Raw genomic sequence first — 22,501 nt, forward strand, 5'->3', positions numbered from 1 at the left:
TATAATTAACCATTCTGTTCATACCAATAATAGAAATCTCTTCTCGCCTAGCATGCCTGCATAACTTGGTTGCTTGCCGGTCCTTCCAAATTCAACGTCGGTCACAGGTTAGAGTAGAAAGATATTCTCTCTCTCCCTTTCTTTCTCTCTCACTCTCTCTCACTCTGTCTCAGACTCTCTCTCTCTCTCTCTCTCTCTCTCTCTCTCTCTCTCTCTCCCAGCCTTCTATCGGATCATCAAGCATAATCTGGCCGTCTCCTTCCTTTGCTCACTGTATCGGTGTATGGAAATATTTTGCTTTTAAAATAAGTAAGAGACAAAGTAGATATTTGGCAGTTTTTTCCTCTGGGATCGAACCTCATGATCTCTCTCATTACGTCAGATATCGTCATGTCGTAATTCAACAGAAATTAAGCCTAATATGTGTCAGTTCGCAGCCTGACAGCAGATACAAACACCCTAGAAGTCAGTAGTAGTGGTGGCAGTGGAGGTGCTAATGAGATGGCTTTGGTCTTCTTTTCATTTTCACTTCTGGTTTCTCCTCATTCTTTTTCACTTCTGTCGAATGAGGAGTGGACATCATCTTTTTAATGCAAGCTTTCAGTTCTTCTCGTTGGGGTGTGTGGGGGAAAGCGGCAACAAGGACGCTGCAATCTTGCTAGGAATGGGAGCTGCTGACGGTGCTTGAAAACTTCTCGTACCTGTTCTTCATCAGGCATTCGTGGGGCTGCGTCTGTCTTGACCACTGGGGTGGTGGTGGGTGGTGGTGATGGTGATGGATTATTCATCAAGGTCTTAAAATCTTTCAGAGTGGGTAGAGCTGTTTCGTCTAAAGATTTCTGGTGAAAGAGTTGTATTCGTTGCAAGAGTTGACCGTACTTTAGTGATTTTTCTGTTTCAGACAAATCGTTACGATCCATCAACGATTGCAATTCCTGTTGTAACTTGGACGTCTTGGTCAAATTCGGATGATTGGGAGGCAAATATGGGGTCCGTTGTAATTGCCAACGATGGCATTCCATCCATCGTTTCGTAAGGCACTAAAGCTTGTTTTCGTCCCTCCACTCGATTTCAACGGTCTCGTCTGAGATCTTTGGACTCCAGAGGTCCCTTTTATCTTCTTGGTTCCTTTTTATCTTGCTCCCATCAGTCCCCCCAGCATTGTTCCCAATACTCCTTTCAGCAAGGGTCCTAACAAGAGGGACAAAATTCTTCCGCGTTGTACCAACATCTTCATCTTTTGATAAATTTATATTTTCTTTGGACCAATTGGAGACAAACGTGACGATGTTTGGCTAAGCATTCTTCTGGTGTTTAGACACAGGTATCGTATCTTTCAAGACGTTCAAACAACATTCGCACACGGTATCGATGAAATCTTTGGAGGCGGTTTGAATGAGATCCTTTCGCATGAGTGGAGAAGCTTTGGACAGGACGGACAACATGTCCCCATGTTTGACTAAACGAGGTGTCAGTACTTTCCTTTTCTTTCCTTTGGTGATAGAAGAGGGATGGCTTCTTGGGGTGACATCTATGGGTTTTCAGGATCACAAAAACAATGATTCCCATTCTTTGCCTCAGGTCTTTTTTGTACTGGAACGCTTAGCCACTGATTTTCTTTATGTCATGTCAACTTGATGACAGTCATCACGCGTCGTGGAGGGATTCGCAACGGAATAAATCAGGACAGTCTTTGCTTGGACAAATCCAGTAAACTCTGTAACATGCCAAATCTCTCTTGGACTTTGATTTTGGGGGCAGGTACTTTGTCAAAAGCTGCTACTGCAGCTAAAGAGGAGAAGGGTGTCACCGTTGGAGAAGTTCTTGGAGACTCGGGTTTCCATTGTTTCATCAACTGAGGAAGAACGGGTGTCAAATTGGGTTTGGCAGGCATCACCAACAACGGAGAAGTGGAAGAACCTAAGGTTACTGGAGACTCGGTCACAGTCGCTGCAGGTCGTGGTTTGCGAATGTAAGGATACGTCCTGTTCGAAGCACCTCTCTTGTAGGTAGTAGCTGTTTTCTGTGGTCTTTTCTTGGGACTTTTCTTTTTCTTTTTCTGTGGGCTTTTCTTTTTGGGGGGCTGTGACCTGGTCTTGACACTGTTTCTCTTTTTCTTCTTTGGGGCTCGTTTCACATTTGAGAGTGACTTTTTTCATGGGATATTATAGGTCATTTCTTTGTGTGCATAAATCCAATTTACATGAGATATGCCATGATCCGTCATACCGTAGCAATAAGTGAAATTATTATATAAAATATTTAACTTTAAGGCATCTATATGCTTAATACGACAGGATAACTGTCACTAAGATGCGATGGGGTAGGAAACTATTGTTGTTAAAATCTATAGTAAGCTATCCAAATGAGATGATCCTGTTTTTCAATGTTTATTTATTCCTGTAACATTTTGTTAAGCAATATCATTCAGTCAGCCCCGGTGGCGCAATCGGTTAGCGCGCCGTACTTATAGACAGTATCCTAGGCGATGCGGAGGTTGTGAGTTCGATCCTCACCCGGGGCAACGATCATTTTTAATGAAAAAATCCATTACCTATCATTACGCCAATATATTATATTTACATATTCTGATATATTTCGCATATTGCATGGGTAATCGGGAAAGGCAACAGGCATCGGTTAATTAGGAGTGTTTTCCATTTAATTTCCTTGCATCACCTAGTCATTTTGAACCTTTAATTTGAGTTAGTCATTTTAAATTGCTACTATTCCTCCTATGTGTTAAATGAGGTTGGCTACTGCACATTTTGACACTTGTTTCAGACATCAAACATAAACCTGAATACACACGCACAATGAAGGCGCAGGGACGCTCGCAAAGATATTGAAAACTGCATACATCTAATGTAGTCTTACTCTTCTGCCAGGAACGAGAGGTCTCTGAGGTTCGAGGCCACTCGCCTACCCCAAAGAGTCAGATGCCTTCCGATACGTCGAACACTTCCAATATGGATGGTTGCAAGTTCTCTAACAGTACATGCCACGAAGAGAAACTGGTGGCCCGCATCAGTGAAGCATTTAAGGCATTTCTGTCGTAGAAGAGAAAGGTGCTCACACGTTTAGTCCCGACTGACGATGAACAACATGCATCGTCTTCTTTGGAGGATTAATTTAATGCTGTGCAAAACTGTGCTTCTTATGGATCTACCTCCTTACTCTCTGCGCCCATTTCATACCATATTCCTGCCAAACTCATGGAAAGAAATGTAGCAAGATGAGTCTACTGACTAGACGTTGTTGTTGTCAAACACCTTCGAGGTTGGAAATCCACGATCTGTTATTTAAGTGGATGAAGAAAACAAAGTGTTCTGCCTATCGTGACTTGCATGTGACCACGATTTAAGATATCCAACTATGGAAAAGTTCATTCTTCGTTTTGCAACCGCTCATGGCAAACGATCCCACACATTACCACACAAATTGAATGTTCTAAAGAAACATAATTTTGCATTCCGGACGTTTGTGTATCTAATTGCGCTTGCCACGACTGTGTTCATCAACCTTTATTTCCTTACTGTCGGAATTGTCGTGTGTCCCAAGTTGGATAACAAACAATACTTTGTTTGCTCATAAAAGTAGAATAGGGTTATTACGATATTTACTATGAAGGGGTTGAGGTTTAAATGCTGAATTTCAAAGAAAGAAAAACTCTAAGACTGTTTACATATTCCAGATATTATTTGATATCTTTAAAATTTCCATTCAAGCAAGAATTAAAAAAGCAATACAACAATATGACTTAATATGGAGTAAAATCCAAACTAAATAGTATACGAATTGATCAAAATACTGATTCTAATTATTCACAATATGCAGTATCTATTTACATTGTTTCAATTTCTTTTCTTCTGTCAAATTTTCTTTTTCTTTCATTTTTGTTTCTCTCGTCATGCATCCAAGTTTGTTAATTAAGACAATGATTTTCTAAACCATTTTAGGTTTATAGCTTATATCGGCATGGTATTGGGCTCAGCATAGAAGGGATTTTCTGGTTGACAAAATATTGCTGGTCTTTGCACTGCATACTGTTTGTAAATAGCAATATTATTTGCTGTTCATAATGGGTTTATATATATATATATATATATATATATATATATATATATATATATATATATATATATATATATATATATATATATATATATATATATATATATATATATATATATATATATATATATATATATATATATATATATATATATATATATATATAACACCATCACCCCATGCACCAAACCCATTGTTACATGTTGGTTTGGTTATTGTTATCAAGAGGATGATAGACCACGGAGATACTGCGCGGATCGAGTAAATAATAAAATAAAAAACGAAATAGAATAAATTGAGACCTGAGCAGAGATATAGAATAAAACAAAACAAGCCTCAGAATGCAGAATAAAAGAATATAATCAATTATAAAAGCAAAAGGAAATGGAACATGACATTTGAATGATACACTTTCTTAGAAATAATTACTAAGTTTTTAAAAATATAATTAACCATTCTGTTCATACCAATAATAGAAATCTCTTCTCGCCTAGCATGCCTGCATAACTTGGTTGCTTGCCGGTCCTTCCAAATTCAACGTCGGTCACAGGTTAGAGTAGAAAGATATTCTCTCTCTCCCTTTCTTTCTCTCTCACTCTCTCTCACTCTGTCTCAGACTCTCTCTCTCTCTCTCTCTCTCTCTCTCTCTCTCTCTCTCCCAGCCTTCTATCGGATCATCAAGCATAATCTGGCCGTCTCCTTCCTTTGCTCACTGTATCGGTGTATGGAAATATTTTGCTTTTAAAATAAGTAAGAGACAAAGTAGATATTTGGCAGTTTTTTCCTCTGGGATCGAACCTCATGATCTCTCTCATTACGTCAGATATCGTCATGTCGTAATTCAACAGAAATTAAGCCTAATATGTGTCAGTTCGCAGCCTGACAGCAGATACAAACACCCTAGAAGTCAGTAGTAGTGGTGGCAGTGGAGGTGCTAATGAGATGGCTTTGGTCTTCTTTTCATTTTCACTTCTGGTTTCTCCTCATTCTTTTTCACTTCTGTCGAATGAGGAGTGGACATCATCTTTTTAATGCAAGCTTTCAGTTCTTCTCGTTGGGGTGTGTGGGGGAAAGCGGCAACAAGGACGCTGCAATCTTGCTAGGAATGGGAGCTGCTGACGGTGCTTGAAAACTTCTCGTACCTGTTCTTCATCAGGCATTCGTGGGGCTGCGTCTGTCTTGACCACTGGGGTGGTGGTGGGTGGTGGTGATGGTGATGGATTATTCATCAAGGTCTTAAAATCTTTCAGAGTGGGTAGAGCTGTTTCGTCTAAAGATTTCTGGTGAAAGAGTTGTATTCGTTGCAAGAGTTGACCGTACTTTAGTGATTTTTCTGTTTCAGACAAATCGTTACGATCCATCAACGATTGCAATTCCTGTTGTAACTTGGACGTCTTGGTCAAATTCGGATGATTGGGAGGCAAATATGGGGTCCGTTGTAATTGCCAACGATGGCATTCCATCCATCGTTTCGTAAGGCACTAAAGCTTGTTTTCGTCCCTCCACTCGATTTCAACGGTCTCGTCTGAGATCTTTGGACTCCAGAGGTCCCTTTTATCTTCTTGGTTCCTTTTTATCTTGCTCCCATCAGTCCCCCCAGCATTGTTCCCAATACTCCTTTCAGCAAGGGTCCTAACAAGAGGGACAAAATTCTTCCGCGTTGTACCAACATCTTCATCTTTTGATAAATTTATATTTTCTTTGGACCAATTGGAGACAAACGTGACGATGTTTGGCTAAGCATTCTTCTGGTGTTTAGACACAGGTATCGTATCTTTCAAGACGTTCAAACAACATTCGCACACGGTATCGATGAAATCTTTGGAGGCAGTTTGAATGAGATCCTTTCGCATGAGTGGAGAAGCTTTGGACAGGACGGACAACATGTCCCCATGTTTGACTAAACGAGGTGTCAGTACTTTCCTTTTCTTTCCTTTGGTGATAGAAGAGGGATGGCTTCTTGGGGTGACATCTATGGGTTTTCAGGATCACAAAAACAATGATTCCCATTCTTTGCCTCAGGTCTTTTTTGTACTGGAACGCTTAGCCACTGATTTTCTTTATGTCATGTCAACTTGATGACAGTCATCACGCGTCGTGGAGGGATTCGCAACGGAATAAATCAGGACAGTCTTTGCTTGGACAAATCCAGTAAACTCTGTAACATGCCAAATCTCTCTTGGACTTTGATTTTGGGGGCAGGTACTTTGTCAAAAGCTGCTACTGCAGCTAAAGAGGAGAAGGGTGTCACCGTTGGAGAAGTTCTTGGAGACTCGGGTTTCCATTGTTTCATCAACTGAGGAAGAACGGGTGTCAAATTGGGTTTGGCAGGCATCACCAACAACGGAGAAGTGGAAGAACTTAAGGTTACTGGAGACTCGGTCACAGTCGCTGCAGGTCGTGGTTTGCGAATGTAAGGATACGTCCTGTTCGAAGCACCTCTCTTGTAGGTAGTAGCTGTTTTCTGTGGTCTTTTCTTGGGACTTTTCTTTTTCTTTTTCTGTGGGCTTTTCTTTTTGGGGGGCTGTGACCTGGTCTTGACATTGTTTCTCTTTTTCTTCTTTGGGGCTCGTTTCACATTTGAGAGTGACTTTTTTCATGGGATATTATAGGTCATTTCTTTGTGTGCATAAATCCAATTTACATGAGATATGCCATGATCCGTCATACCGTAGCAATAAGTGAAATTATTATATAAAATATTTAACTTTAAGGCATCTATATGCTTAATACGACAGGATAACTGTCACTAAGATGCGATGGGGTAGGAAACTATTGTTGTTAAAATCTATAGTAAGCTATCCAAATGAGATGATCCTGTTTTTCAATGTTTATTTATTCCTGTAACATTTTGTTAAGCAATATCATTCAGTCAGCCCCGGTGGCGCAATCGGTTAGCGCGCCGTACTTATAGACAGTATCCTAGGCGATGCGGAGGTTGTGAGTTCGATCCTCACCCGGGGCAACGATCATTTTTAATGAAAAAATCCATTACCTATCATTACGCCAATATATTTTTTTTACATATTATGATATATTTCGCATATTGTATGGGTAATCGATAAAGGCAACAGGCATCGGTTAATTAGGAGTGTTTTCCATTTAATTTCCTTGCATCACCTAGTCATTTTGAACCTTTAATTTGAGTTAGTCATTTTAAATTGCTACTATTCCTCCTATGTGTTAAATGAGGTTGGCTACTGCATATTTTGACACTTGTTTCAGACATCAAGCATAAACCTGAATACATCACGCACAATGAAGGCGCAGGGACGCTCGCAAAGATATTGAAAACTGCATACATCGAATGTAGTCTTACTATTCTGCCAGGAACGAGAGGTCTCTGAGGTTCGAGGCCACTCGCCTACCCCAAAGAGTCAGATGCCTTCCGATACATCGAACACTTCCAGTATGGATGGTTGCAAGTTCTCTAACAGTACATGCCACGAAGAGAAACTGGTGGCCCGCATCAGTGAAGCATTTAAGGCATTTCTGTCGTAGAAGAGAAAGGTGCTCACACGTTTAGTCCCGACTGACGATGAACAACATGCATCGTCTTCTTTGGAGGATTAATTTAATGCTGAGCAAAACTGTGCTTCTTATGGATCTACCTCCTTACTCTTTGCGCCCATTTCATACCAAATTCCTGCCAAACTCATGGAAAGAAATGTAGCAAGATGAGTCTACTGACTAGACGTTGTTGTTGTCAAACACCTTCGAGGTTGGAAATCCACGATCTGTTATTTAAGTGGATGAAGAAAACAAAGTGTTCTGCCTATCGTGACTTGCATGTGACCACGATTTAAAATATCCAACAATGGAAAAGTTCATTCTTCGTTTTGCAACCGCTCATGGCAAACGATCCCACACATTACCACACAAATTGAATGTTCTAAAGAAAGATAATTTTGCATTCCGAACGTTTGTGTATCTAATTGCGCTTGCCACGACTATATTCATCAACCTTTATTTCCTTACTGTCGGAATTGTAGTGTGTCCCAAGTTGGATGGCAAACAATACTTTGTTTGCTCATAAAAGTAGAACAGAGTTATTACAATATTTACTATGAAGGGGTTGAGGTTTAAATGCTGAATTTCAAAGAAAGAAAAACTCTAAGACTGTTTACATATTCCAGATATTATTTGATATCTTTAAAATTTCCATTCAAACAAGAATTGAAAAAGCAATGCAACAATATGACTTAATATGGAGTAAAATCCAAACTAAATTGTATACGAATTGATCAAAATACTGATTCTCATTGTTCACAATATGTAGTATCTATTTATAGTGTTGTTAGTATAGTCTAGTTTTTCTGATTGTTAAATTTCTAAACGCAATAATAACATAAATTTCTTAATAAGTTTTGTCAGATGTAATTTGACAATTTTAGTGATTGAAGGATTATCGTATAGCTCTTTGATTATTCTACTTTATTCTTCTTCTTGATCCTCTTTTAATTTTAATTTATGAGTATACAAGAATTTTTTCCATATATGTATAATGTATAATTATACACAATCTTTGGTAGGGAGTTAGGTGTAACTAAACATGCAATAAGACATGAAGTTAGAACTATAACAAATGAATTCGATACATAAGCTCACCCAGAAGTTATCTACAACCCGGATCATTGTATTTTAGATATCCTATCTCAGAAGACTTGACTCCAGTAGAAAATGTAAAGATTACTCATGTTTGATGATTTTAACATTAATCACACTAACATGAACAATATTAAAGAATAGTTGTCTTTATCAATGAATGCAAACACAAACTGTATCTAACTCATGAGTCATGTATGCTCTTTGATAAAGCAATTTTAAGTACAGGAGTGATATGGAAACATATTGGATCTGTTCTAAATTCCCTCCAAATTCAAAGCCCAATTTTAAAAAAAACAACAACACCAACAACAAAAATCATAGCCCGAGTCAATCCAAAAATGTATTTATAAACCAATTTTCATGGACAATGTAAAAGGCTGGTTCCTTGGTTTCTGCCTTTCAAAGACCTGTGAAAATTGACAGGTCGTTTCCATCTTTACGCTTGTCTATTTTCCATCAAATAAAACTTTTTTGTAAACCAGTTTTCATGAAGTAATAAAAAGGTAGCTTTCTGGTTTGCGCTCTGTAACTATTTTTTAAATTTTATCCTACAGGTTTGTGCCAAAACCTGGTCCTTTCTCTGTAATTATTTCACGCGAGTTATACATTTTAAAGGGCAGATAAATCTGATGGCCATAAACTGTTCAATGCGACGAGGGTGATAAACGCCCGAAAGAGAAGTTAGTAACTCGTTAATATCGTTTAAACTTGATTATTATTATTAATTATGTTTTTTCCTTTTGCGTTTAATAAATGAAATGATCACAAGACCCAGCTGTCATTTTACATTCAAAGTGTTTTAATAAGGTAACGCAAACATCGATCTTGCTTTGTTCCATGTCATGAGCAGTAAGAATTCATCATTTTCATCTATCTAGCTGTGGATTCCAGCCAGACTCATTAAAGGGCGAAGGAAAAAGAGTTAATTAAACACGTTTCACCCTAATTACAGATCATTCATGTTGTTTAATGTCCATATTTCTTCCTACTGACTCTCAGTGCCAGTTTCAATAATTCTCCAACAATTTAGTTGTGGGTCCCCTGTATGAGAAGTCGACTGTTGAAGAAAGTAAGAGTCCCACTCCAAATGAGATGATCCTGTTTTTCAAAGTTTATTTATTCCTGTAACATTTTGTTAAGAAATACCAATCAGTCAGCCCCGGTGGCGCAATCGGTTAGCGCGCCGTACTTATAGACAGTATCCTAGGCGATGCGGAGGTTGTGAGTTCGATCCTCACCCGGGGCAACGATCATTTTTAATGAAAAAATCCATTACCTGTCATTACGCCAATATATTATATTTACATATTCTGATATATTTCGCATATTGCATGGGTAATCGGGAAAGGCAACAGGCATCGGTTAATTAGGAGTGTTTTCCATTTAATTTCCTTGCATCACCTAGTCATTTTGAACCTTTAATTTGAGTTAGTCATTTTAAATTGCTACTATTCCTCCTATGTGTTAAATGAGGTTGGCTACTGCATATTTTGACACTTGTTTCAGACATCAAACATAAACCTGAATACACACGCACAATGAAGGCGCAGGGACGCTCGCAAAGATATTGAAAACTGCATACATCTAATGTAGTCTTACTATTCTGCCAGGAACGAGAGGTCTCTGAGGTTCGAGGCCACTCGCCTACCCCAAAGAGTCAGATGCCTTCCGATACGTCGAACACTTCCAATATGGATGGTTGCAAGTTCTCTAACAGTACATGCCACGAAGAGAAACTGGTGGCCCGCATCAGTGAAGCATTTAAGGCATTTCTGTCGTAGAAGAGAAAGGTGCTCACACGTTTAGTCCCGGCTGACGATGAACAACATGCATCGTCTTCTTTGGAGGATTAATTTAATGCTGTGCAAAACTGTGCTTCTTATGGATCTACCTCCTTACTCTCTGCGCCCATTTCATACCATATTCCTGCCAAACTCATGGAAAGAAATGTAGCAAGATGAGTCTACTGACTAGACGTTGTTGTTGTCAAACACCTTCGAGGTTGGAAATCCACGATCTGTTATTTAAGTGGATGAAGAAAACAAAGTGTTCTGCCTATCGTGACTTGCATGTGACCACGATTTAAGATATCCAACTATGGAAAAGTTCATTCTTCGTTTTGCAACCGCTCATGGCAAACGATCCCACACATTACCACACAAACTGAATGTTCTAAAGAAACATAATTTTGCATTCCGGACGTTTGTGTATCTAATTGCGCTTGCCACGACTATATTCATCAACCTTTATTTCCTTACTGTCTTAATTGTAGTGTGTCCCAAGGTGGATGGCAAACAATACTTTGTTTGCTCATAAAAGTAGAATAGGGTTATTACGATATTTACTATGAAGGGGTTGAGGTTTAAATGCTGAATTTCAAAGAAAGAAAAACTCTAAGACTGTTTACATATTCCAGATATTATTTGATATCTTTAAAATTTCCATTCAAACAAGAATTAAAAAAGCAATACAACAATATGACTTAATATGGAGTAAAATCCAAACTAAATAGTATACGAATTGATCAAAATACTGATTCTAATTATTCACAATATGCAGTATCTATTTACATTGTTTCAATTTCTTTTCTTCTGTCAAATTTTCTTTTTCTTTCATTTTTGTTTCTCTCGTCATGCATCCAAGTTTGTTAATTAAGACAATGATTTTCTAAACCATTTTAGGTTTATAGCTTATATCGGCATGGTATTGGGCTCAGCATAGAAGGGATTTTCTGGTTGACAAAATATTGCTGGTCTTTGCACTGCATACTGTTTGTAAATAGCAATATTATTTGCTGTTCATAATGGGTTTATATATATATATATATATATATATATATATATATATATATATATATATATATATATATATATATATATATATATATATATATATATATATATATATATATATATATATATATATATATATATATATATAACACCATCACCCCATGCACCAAACCCATTGTTACATGTTGGTTTGGTTATTGTTATCAAGAGGATGATAGACCACGGAGATACTGCGCGGATCGAGTAAATAATAAAATAAAAAACGAAATAGAATAAATTGAGACCTGAGCAGAGATATAGAATAAAACAAAACAAGCCTCAGAATGCAGAATAAAAGAATATAATCAATTATAAAAGCAAAAGGAAATGGAACATGACATTTGAATGATACACTTTCTTAGAAATAATTACTAAGTTTTTAAAAATATAATTAACCATTCTGTTCATACCAATAATAGAAATCTCTTCTCGCCTAGCATGCCTGCATAACTAGGTTGCTTGCCGGTCCTTCCAAATTCAACGTCGGTCACAGGTTAGAGTAGAAAGATATTCTCTCTCTCCCTTTCTTTCTCTCTCACTCTCTCTCACTCTGTCTCAGACTCTCTCTCTCTCTCTCTCTCTCTCTCTCTCTCTCTCTCTCTCTCTCTCTCTCTCCCAGCCTTCTATCGGATCATCAAGCATAATCTGGCCGTCTCCTTCCTTTGCTCACTGTATCGGTGTATGGAAATATTTTGCTTTTAAAATAAGTAAGAGACAAAGTAGATATTTGGCAGTTTTTTCCTCTGGGATCGAACCTCATGATCTCTCTCATTACGTCAGATATCGTCATGTCGTAATTCAACAGAAATTAAGCCTAATATGTGTCAGTTCGCAGCCTGACAGCAGATACAAACACCCTAGAAGTCAGTAGTAGTGGTGGCAGTGGAGGTGCTAATGAGATGGCTTTGGTCTTCTTTTCATTTTCACTTCTGGTTTCTCCTCATTCTTTTTCACTTCTGTCGAATGAGGAGTGGACATCATCTTTTTAATGCAAGCTTTCAGTTCTTCTCGTTGGGGTGTGTGGGGGAAAGCGGCAACAAGGACGCTGCAATCTTGCTAGGAATGGGAGCTGCTGACGATGCTTGAAAACTTCTCGTACCTGTTCTTCATCAGGCATTCGTGGGGCTGCGTCTGTCTTGACCACTGGGGTGGTGGTGGGTGGTGGTGATGGTGATGGATTATTCATCAAGGTCTTAAAATCTTTCAGAGTGGGTAGAGCTGTTTCGTCTAAAGATTTCTGGTGAAAGAGTTGTATTCGTTGCAAGAGTTGACCGTACTTTAGTGATTTTTCTGTTTCAGACAAATCGTTACGATCCATCAACGATTGCAATTCCTGTTGTAACTTGGACGTCTTGGTCAAATTCGGATGATTGGGAGGCAAATATGGGGTCCGTTGTAATTGCCAACGATGGCATTTCATCCATCGTTTCGTAAGGCACTAAAGCTTGTTTTCGTCCTTCCACTCGATTTCAACGGTCTCGTCTGAGATCTTTGGACTCCAGAGGTCCCTTTTATCTTCTTGGTTCCTTTTTATCTTGCTCCCATCAGTCCCCCCAGCATTGTTCCCAATACTCCTTTCAGCAAGGGTCCTAACAAGAGGGACAAAATTCTTCCGCGTTGTACCAACATCTTCATCTTTTGATAAATTTATATTTTCTTTGGACCAATTGGAGACAAACGTGACGATGTTTGGCTAAGCATTCTTCTGGTGTTTAGACAAAGGTATCGTATCTTTCAAGACGTTCAAACAACATTCGCACACGGTATCGATGAAATCTTTGGAGGCAGTTTGAATGAGATCCTTTCGCATGAGTGGAGAAGCTTTGGACAGGACGGACAACATGTCCCCATGTTTGACTAAACGAGGTGTCAGTACTTTCCTTTTCTTTCCTTTGGTGATAGAAGAGGGATGGCTTCTTGGGGTGACATCTATGGGTTTTCAGGATCACAAAAACAATGATTCCCATTCTTTGCCTCAGGTCTTTTTTGTACTGGAACGCTTAGCCACTGATTTTCTTTATGTCATGTCAACTTGATGACAGTCATCACGCGTCGTGGAGGGATTCGCAACGGAATAAATCAGGACAGTCTTTGCTTGGACAAATCCAGTAAACTCTGTAACATGCCAAATCTCTCTTGGACTTTGATTTTGGGGGCAGGTACTTTGTCAAAAGCTGCTACTGCAGCTAAAGAGGAGAAGGGTGTCACCGTTGGAGAAGTTCTTGGAGACTCGGGTTTCCATTGTTTCATCAACTGAGGAAGAACGGGTGTCAAATTGGGTTTGGCAGGCATCACCAACAACGGAGAAGTGGAAGAACCTAAGGTTACTGGAGACTCGGTCACAGTCGCTGCAGGTCGTGGTTTGCGAATGTAAGGATACGTCCTGTTCGAAGCACCTCTCTTGTAGGTAGTAGCTGTTTTCTGTGGTCTTTTCTTGGGACTTTTCTTTTTCTTTTTCTGTGGGCTTTTCTTTTTGGGGGGCTGTGACCTGGTCTTGACACTGTTTCTCTTTTTCTTCTTTGGGGCTCGTTTCACATTTGAGAGTGACTTTTTTCATGGGATATTATAGGTCATTTCTTTGTGTGCATAAATCCAATTTACATGAGATATGCCATGATCCGTCATACCGTAGCAATAAGTGAAATTATTATATAAAATATTTAACTTTAAGGCATCTATATGCTTAATACGACAGGATAACTGCCACTAAGATGCGATGGGGTAGGAAACTATTGTTGTTAAAATCTATAGTAAGCTATCCAAATGAGATGATCCTGTTTTTCAATGTTTATTTATTCCTGTAACATTTTGTTAAGCAATATCATTCAGTCAGCCCCGGTGGCGCAATCGGTTAGCGCGCCGTACTTATAGACAGTATCCTAGGCGATGCGGAGGTTGTGAGTTCGATCCTCACCCGGGGCAACGATCATTTTTAATGAAAAAATCCATTACCTATCATTCCGCCAATATATTTTTTTTACATATTATGATATATTTCGCATATTGCATGGGTAATCGGGAAAGGCAACAGGCATCGGTTAATTAGGAGTGTTTTCCATTTAATTTCCTTGCATCACCTAGTCATTTTGAACCTTTAATTTCAGTTAGTCATTTTAAATTGCTACTATTCCTCCTGTGTTAAATGAGGTTGGCTACTGCATATTTTGACACTTGAATCAGACATCAAACATAAACCTGAATACATCACGCACAATGAAGGCGCAGGGAAGCTCGCAAAGATATTGAAAACTGCATACATCGAATGTAGTCTTACTATTCTTCCAGGAACGAGAGGTCTCTGAGGTTCGAGGCCACTCGCCCACCCCAAAGAGTCAGATGCCTTCCGATACATCGAACACTTCCAGTATGGATGGTTGCAAGTTCTCTAACAGTACATGCCACGAAGAGAAACTGGTGGCCCGCATCAGTGAAGCATTTAAAGGAGACTAGAAATCAAAATTTTCCTTCTACGTATGTAATTCTCTACAGATTTTAATTCGACTGCCATGTTTATAAATTAAATATCGTAAGCGGGTAGTGATTTTATTGCATGGAGGATACCACGATTCCGTAAATTGCCGAGTTTTTCCGAGTTTTAATGAGACGACAGATCACGTGGTACCGTGACGCAATACTAGCCGGTCCTCGAATACAAATATAAACGGAAGGAGACCACATTTGGGTTGCACATTCAAAACTTGAATCTGCAGTCTGATATAATAGTTTATGTACTGTACTTGTCAGTGCTAAAAGAAATTTTTTAGGCACAGGCCCCGGGCTGGTGACTTAAATAAACTCAAGCCCTGACTGAAATTCCACAAGCCCGGACAGTTCATACCTGTCAACTCTCAAGCCGGGAGAAAAACCTCCCGATTTTGGGGGTATTTCCTCATCTACATCCCGATCTCGTAATATCTCTAAATTTTTCGCAGCGAAGTCCCGATTATTACATTATGTCTGTCAGTTTTCATTTGTCAGAAGAAAAAAAACCCACCCCCAAACCATTTATAAATAGATATAACGTATGCAATCCACAGTCTAAACTGCCACACTGCAGACATCGTAGTGATATGCCTGAAAAATTGTTAAAGCTACGTTAAAAATTCAAATCACACGCACACACGTCTAAATCCGGTACTGGACAAAATAATTAATATCATACAACAGTTTTTTTCTTTTTTTCTTCTTTAGTAAATAGAACGTGAAAATTAAACATTATTCAAATAAATTTCAGATGTTTTTAAACAACTACAACAGTACTATAGTATAAAAAAATTAAAAGAATAAAATTGTCACCAATTAGCTTAAATGAATGATCACTGTGAAATTTTCTCTGCAAACAAAATCGCATCTCCATTTCCGCCAAAGAAACTCGGCCAGTTAACACCTGACATTCCTCTACCGTATACGTAAAGTTTAATTACCATGATTAAATTACAAGGAATAAAACAAAATATACCATGCAGTATATTGTTCAGCAAACAGTGTTACATGCATTAAGACTTAAACGTGAAGTCCATGGCATCGTAAGTAACAACAAAATAGGCATCGTTTATTTTGGCAATCAATTGCTGGTGCTTAAACATACACACACTGTCGAACTTGGTTTCTTTGAAGTATGTCCGAAGGTCAGTCCTTTTCACAAGATCAATGCAAGGATAAGGAGTTACGTTCATTAGTCACACCGGCTTTATTGTTTGCGTACTTAAATCAAAACTTTTGCTATTTTGCAATTTAGCCAGAGCTGACCAGAATATGCAAAATGGGCTTGTCCGGGGGTAATAATGAGGCGTATCACATGGAGAAAAGGTACGTCCCATGGGCGCTCGCACATTGGGTTGGGGGTTGGGTCAATAGTCTCCCCCCCCAGTTTCTATTGTCAGCCATTTAATGTGAAACTTTGACCTCTTTTCTTTTAATCGCTGCTATTTAAACTGCCCAAGGAATAGTTTTATATCAGTTCCAATCATTTCAGATTACCGTTTATACATACTACATGTATACAATGACTTTTTTTTTAAATTTGTAATTTTTATAAGATTACTGAAAATTGTGTTTTCTCGAAACACGACAGGTTTAGAATATTATTTTTGGCAAAGCCTCCATTTGATTAAAATCAAATCTAAATTTCACCTTGGACAGTAGTGATTTGATTTAGATTGTGCCGTGTTAAGGCATGTATGTCAACATTTTGAAAATACATTTACTAATTTCACCAGCGCGATCAAAGTTTCCTCAGGCAAACAATTTTTGTTTCGACAAGCCTGACGGGCACCTCACTTTGAATACAGGATGGGCCGAAACTAAAACCAGAGGGGCCCAGGGTGTCGGGCTATCAGATTTATTTTTAGCACTGCTGGTGTAGATAAAAGATCTGTGAATTGATTGTTGCATTTTGTGGTCACTTACTCGGCCTTCTGCCTATTTTAGTAACTTGCACGTTTAACACTTTTATTATTCAACGTTATGTCTGGAACAGCGCCAACTTTTAGTCTAGGCCTAGCATTTGCGTATCTTTGAGCTGCCATTTTTTCAGAATCCCTCTCATAACAGTCTTTTGAGAAATGTAACGAGCACAGAGTGCTGTATGGTGTTGCTTGGAAATCGACTCGTTTGTAATGATGTATCCATTCTCTCATTATGCCTTTATCTTTCGGGAAAAAAAAAATGTTCTCCACAGGCTTTTCTTAATGTTCTATTACACCCGTAAGCAACGCAAAACGGTATTGTCTTTTACTCTGGCAACTCCCACTTGGGCTGCTGGAGTCGCCACTATGACGTCACATCCCGAAAGTAACCGAACAGGCACGGAAATTTTCCATACGAGGTCACGGAAATTCAGCTTCTAGAAGATAGGCCAATATTTTAATATTGGCATTACGGTCGCACATGATACTTCAGAACAAGGTTTTCTGCTATAGTACTTTTATTATTATTCTATATTTCCATTGGTTTCTGGTCTCCTTTAAGGCATTTCTGTCGTAGAAGAGAAAGGTGCTCACACGTTTAGTCCCGACTGACGATGAACAACATGCATCGTCTTCTTTGGAGGATTAATTTAATGCTGAGCAAAACTGTGCTTCTTATGCATCTACCTCCTTACTCTCTGCGCCCATTTCATACCAAATTCCTGCCAAACTCATGGAAAGAAATGTAGCAAGATGAGTCTACTGACTAGACGTTGTTGTTGTCAAACACCTTCGAGGTTGGAAATCCACGATCTGTTATTTAAGTGGATGAAGAAAACAAAGTGTTCTGCCTATCGTGACTTGCATGTGACCACGATTTAAAATATCCAACAATGGAAAAGTTCATTCTTCGTTTTGCAACCGCTCATGGCAAACGATCCCACACATTACCACACAAATTGAATGTTCTAAAGAAAGATAATTTTGCATTCCGAACGTTTGTGTATCTAATTGCGCTTGCCACGACTATATTCATCAACCTTTATTTCCTTACTGTCGGAATTGTAGTGTGTCCCAAGTTGGATGGCAAACAATACTTTGTTTGCTCATAAAAGTAGAACAGAGTTATTACAATATTTACTATGAAGGGGTTGAGGTTTAAATGCTGAATTTCAAAGAAAGAAAAACTCTAAGACTGTTTACATATTCCAGATATTATTTGATATCTTTAAAATTTCCATTCAAACAAGAATTGAAAAAGCAATACAACAATATGACTTAATATGGAGTAAAATCCAAACTAAATTGTATACGAATTGATCAAAATACTGATTCTCATTGTTCACAATATGTAGTATCTATTTATAGTGTTGTTAGTATAGTCTAGTTTTTCTGATTGTTAAATTTCTAAACGCAATAATAACATAAATTTCTTAATAAGTTTTGTCAGATGTAATTTGACAATTTTAGTGATTGAAGGATTATCGTATAGCTCTTTGATTATTCTACTTTATTCTTCTTCTTGATCCTCTTTTAATTTTAATTTATGAGTATACAAGAATTTTTTCCATATATGTATAATGTATAATTATACACAATCTTTGGTAGGGAGTTAGGTGTAACTAAACATGCAATAAGACATGAAGTTAGAACTATAACAAATGAATTCGATACATAAGCTCACCCAGAAGTTATCTACAACCCGGATCATTGTATTTTAGATATCCTATCTCAGAAGACTTGACTCCAGTAGAAAATGTAAAGATTACTCATGTTTGATGATTTTAACATTAATCACACTAACATGAACAATATTAAAGAATAGTTGTCTTTATCAATGAATGCAAACACAAACTGTATCTAACTCATGAGTCATGTATGCTCTTTGATAAAGCAATTTTAAGTACATGAGTGATATGGAAACATATTGGATCTGTTCTAAATTCCCTCCAAATTCAAAGCCCAATTTTAAAAAAAACAACAACACCAACAACAAAAATCATAGCCCGAGTCAATCCAAAAATGTATTTATAAACCAATTTTCATGGACAATGTAAAAGGCTGGTTCCTTGGTTTCTGCCTTTCAAAGACCTGTGAAAATTGACAGGTCGTTTCCATCTTTACGCTTGTCTATTTTCCATCAAATAAAACTTTTTTGTAAACCAGTTTTCATGAAGTAATAAAAAGGTAGCTTTCTGGTTTGCGCTCTGTAACTATTTTTTAAATTTTATCCTACAGGTTTGTGCCAAAACCTGGTCCTTTCTCTGTAATTATTTCACGCGAGTTATACATTTTAAAGGGCAGATAAATCTGATGGCCATAAACTGTTCAATGCGACGAGGGTGATAAACGCCCGAAAGAGAAGTTAGTAACTCGTTAATATCGTTTAAACTTGATTATTATTATTAATTATGTTTTTTCCTTTTGCGTTTAATAAATGAAATGATCACAAGACCCAGCTGTCATTTTACATTCAAAGTGTTTTAATAATGTAACGCAAACATCGATCTTGCTTTGTTCCATGTCATGAGCAGTAAGAATTCATCATTTTCATCTATCTAGCTGTGGATTCCAGCCAGACTCATTAAAGGGCGAAGGAAAAAGAGTTAATTAAACACGTTTCACCCTAATTACAGATCATTCATGTTGTTTAATGTCCATATTTCTTCCTACTGACTCTCAGTGCCAGTTTCAATAATTCTCCAACAATTTAGTTGTGGGTCCCCTGTATGAGAAGTCGACTGTTGAAGAAAGTAAGAGTCCCACTCCAAATGAGATGATCCTGTTTTTCAAAGTTTATTTATTCCTGTAACATTTTGTTAAGAAATACCAATCAGTCAGCCCCGGTGGCGCAATCGGTTAGCGCGCCGTACTTATAGACAGTATCCTAGGCGATGCGGAGGTTGTGAGTTCGATCCTCACCCGGGGCAACGATCATTTTTAATGAAAAAATCCATTACCTATCATTACGCCAATATATTTTTTTTTTACATATTCTGATATATTTCGCATATTGCATGGGTAATCGGGAAAGGCAACAGGCATCGGTTAATTAGGAGTGTTTTCCATTTAATTTCCTTGCATCACCTAGTCAGTTTGAACCTTTAATTTCAGTTAGTCATTTTAAATTGCTACTATTCCTCCTATGTGTTAAATGAGGTTGGCTACTGCACATTTTGACACTTGTTTCAGACATCAAACATAAACCTGAATACATCACACACAATGAAGGCGCAGGGACGCTCGCAAAGATATTGAAAACTGCATACATCGAATGTAGTCTTACTATTCTGCCAGGAACGAGAGGTCTCTGAGGTTCGAGGCCACTCGCCGACCCCAAAGAGTCAGATGCCTTCCGATAAATCGAACACTTCCAATATGGATGGTTGCAAATTCTCTGACAGTACATGCCACGAAGAGAAGCTGGTGGCCCGCATCAGTGAAGCATTTAAGGGATTTCTGTCGTAGAAGAGAAAGGTGCTCACACGTTTAGTCCCGACTGACGAGGAAGAACATGCATCGTCTTCTTTGGAGGAATTATTTAATGCTGAGCAAAACTGTGCTTCTTATGGATCTACCTCCTTACTCTCTGCGCCCATTTCATACCATATTCCTGCCAAACTCATGGAAAGAAATGTAACAAGATGAGTCTACTGACTAGACGTTGTTCTTGTCAAACACCTTCGAGGTTGGAAATCCACGATCTGTTATTTAAGTGGATGAAGAAAACAAAGTGTTCTGCCTATCGTGACTTGCATGTGACCACGATTTAAAATATCCAACTATGGAAAAGTTCATTCTTCGTTTTGCAACCGCTCATGGCAAACGATCCCACACATTACCACACAAATTGAATGTTCTAAAGAAACATAATTTTGCATTCCGAACGTTTGTGTATCTAATTGCGCTTGCCACGACTGTATTCATCAACCTTTATTTCCTTACTGTCGGAATTGTAGTGTGTCCCAAGTTGGATAACAAACAATACTTTGTTTGCTCATAAAAGTAGAATAGAGTTATTACAATATTTACTATGAAGGGGTTGAGGTTTAAATGCTGAATTTCAAAGAAAGAAAAACTCTAAGACTATTTACATATTCCAGATATTATTTGATATCTTTAAAATTTCCATTCAAACAAGAATTAAAAAAGCAATACAACAATATGACTTAATATGGAGTAAAATCCAAACTAAATAGTATACGAATTGATCAAAATACTGATTCTAATTATTCACAATATGCAGTACCTATTTACATTGATCAAAATACTGATTCTAATTATTCACAATATGCAGTATCTATTTACATTGTTTCAATTTCTTTTCTTCTGTCAAATTTTCTTTTTCTTTCATTTTTGTTTCTCTCGTCATGCATCCAAGTTTGTTAATTAAGACAATGATTTTCTAAACCATTTTAGGTTTATAGCTTATATCGGCATGGTATTGGGCTCAACAGAGAGGGAATTTTCTGGTTGACAAAATATTGCTGGTCTTTGCACTGCATACTGTTTGTAAATAGCAATATTATTTCTTGTTCATAATGGGTTTACATATATATAAAACACCATCACCCCATGCACCAACCCCATTGTTACATGTTGGTTTGGTTATTGTTATCAAGAGGATGATAGACCACGGAGATACTGCGCGGATCGAGTAAATAATAAAATGAAAAACGAAATAGAATAAATTGAGACCTGAGCAGAGATATAGAATAAAACAAAACAAGCCCCAGAATGCAGAATAAAAGAATATAATCAATTATAAAAGCAAAAGGAAATCGAACATGACATTTGAATGATACACTTTCTTAGAAATAATTACTAAGTTTTCAAAAATATAATTAACCATTCTGTTCATACCAATAATAATCTCTTCTCGCCTAGTATGCCTGCATAACTTGGTTGCTTGCCGGTCCTTCCAAATTCAACGTCGGTCACAGGTTAGAGTAGAAAGATATTCTCTCTCTCCCTTTCTTTCTCTCTCACTCTCTCTCACTCTGTCTCTGTCTCTCTCTCCCTCTCTCTCTCTCTCTCTCTCTCTCTCTCCGAGCCTTCTATCAGATCATCAAGCATAATCTGGCCGTCTCCTTCCTTTGCTCACTGTATCGGTGTATGGAAATATTTTGCTTTTAAAATAAGTAAGAGACAAAGTAGATATTTGGCAGTTTTCTCCTCTGGGATCGAACCTCATGATCTCTCTCATTACGTCAGATAGCGTCATGTCGTAATTCAACAGAAATTAAGCCTAATATGTGTCAGTTCGCAGCCTGACAGCAGATACAAACACCCTAGAAGTCAGTAGTAGTGGTGGCAGTGGAGGTGCTAATGAGATGGCTTTGGTCTTCTTTTCATTTTCACTTCTGGTTTCTCCTCATTCTTTTTCACTTCTGTCGAATGAGGAGTGGACATCATCTTTTTAATGCAAGCTTTCAGTTCTTCTCGTTGGGGTATGTGGGGGAAAGCGGCAACAAGGACGCTGCAATCTTGCTAGGAATGGGAGCTGCTGACGGTGCTTGAAAACTTCTCGTACCTGTTCTTCATCAGGCATTCGTGGGGCTGCGTCTGTCTTGACCACTG

The 22,501-nt window shown here is 38.1% G+C and overlaps 5 non-coding genes across 5 annotated transcripts; all 5 read left to right on the forward strand.

Annotated features, from left to right (window-relative positions):
• The first annotated feature begins 2,434 nt into the window (after positions 1 to 2,434).
• On the forward strand, positions 2,435 to 2,524 carry Trnai-uau (transfer RNA isoleucine (anticodon UAU)). The gene is given in 2 exon segments: positions 2,435 to 2,472; positions 2,489 to 2,524. It is a non-coding gene; the product is annotated as a tRNA-Ile (tRNA).
• Positions 2,525 to 6,949: 4,425 nt separating this feature from the next.
• Trnai-uau (transfer RNA isoleucine (anticodon UAU)) lies at positions 6,950 to 7,039 on the forward strand. Its single transcript is given in 2 exon segments — positions 6,950 to 6,987; positions 7,004 to 7,039. It is a non-coding gene; the product is annotated as a tRNA-Ile (tRNA).
• A 2,799-nt stretch (positions 7,040 to 9,838) lies between these two features.
• On the forward strand, positions 9,839 to 9,928 carry Trnai-uau (transfer RNA isoleucine (anticodon UAU)). The gene is given in 2 exon segments: positions 9,839 to 9,876; positions 9,893 to 9,928. It is a non-coding gene; the product is annotated as a tRNA-Ile (tRNA).
• A 4,417-nt stretch (positions 9,929 to 14,345) lies between these two features.
• On the forward strand, positions 14,346 to 14,435 carry Trnai-uau (transfer RNA isoleucine (anticodon UAU)). Its single transcript is given in 2 exon segments — positions 14,346 to 14,383; positions 14,400 to 14,435. It is a non-coding gene; the product is annotated as a tRNA-Ile (tRNA).
• Positions 14,436 to 19,761: 5,326 nt separating this feature from the next.
• On the forward strand, positions 19,762 to 19,851 carry Trnai-uau (transfer RNA isoleucine (anticodon UAU)). The gene is given in 2 exon segments: positions 19,762 to 19,799; positions 19,816 to 19,851. It is a non-coding gene; the product is annotated as a tRNA-Ile (tRNA).
• Positions 19,852 to 22,501: the final 2,650 nt, after the last annotated feature.

The sequence above is a fragment of the Sinohyriopsis cumingii genome, unplaced genomic scaffold (assembly GCF_028554795.1).
Source record: "Sinohyriopsis cumingii isolate HCF-2022 unplaced genomic scaffold, ASM2855479v2 utg002126l, whole genome shotgun sequence".
In the NCBI taxonomy this organism is placed as follows: domain Eukaryota; kingdom Metazoa; phylum Mollusca; class Bivalvia; order Unionida; family Unionidae; genus Sinohyriopsis; species Sinohyriopsis cumingii.